Source organism: Pyxicephalus adspersus, chromosome 8, assembly GCF_032062135.1.
Source record: "Pyxicephalus adspersus chromosome 8, UCB_Pads_2.0, whole genome shotgun sequence".
Lineage (NCBI taxonomy): Eukaryota > Metazoa > Chordata > Amphibia > Anura > Pyxicephalidae > Pyxicephalus > Pyxicephalus adspersus.
In genome coordinates this window covers 9,393,769-9,394,255 of record NC_092865.1, presented here as the reverse complement: position 1 = coordinate 9,394,255, position 487 = coordinate 9,393,769, and positions in this window count along the sequence as shown.

The window sequence follows — 487 nt, the reverse complement described above, 5'->3', positions numbered from 1 at the left end:
CCCACCCAACAACTCTACCAACGTGCTGTGTCCCACCCAACAACTCTACCAAGGAGCTGTGGCCCACCCAACAACTCTACCAACGTGCTTTGGCCCACCCAACAACTCTACCAACGGGCTATGGCCCACCCAACAACTCTACCAACATTCTGTGGCCCACCCAACAGCTCTACCAACAGTCTGTGGCCCACACAGTAACTCTATCCACCTGCAGTGGGCCAACCTACTTCTCCATCCACCTAGTGCCACATGTCAATATGTTTCTAGATGCTGTGTCCAGACCCCTCCAGCTCTTCTCATCTGCCAGAGTGAACAAGTTGCATTCAGTGCTTGGGGAAATGTGTTTTGCTTGTCCAGTCTTTGAAGTGTTTTTAACAGATGCAAAATTCAGTGCTTAAACTTTGAATTGTACGTTCTAGAGCAATGCGTTTTTGTTTTTTTGCAATGCATTTCTTTGTTATTATTTCCATATACAAGCAAATGTGAA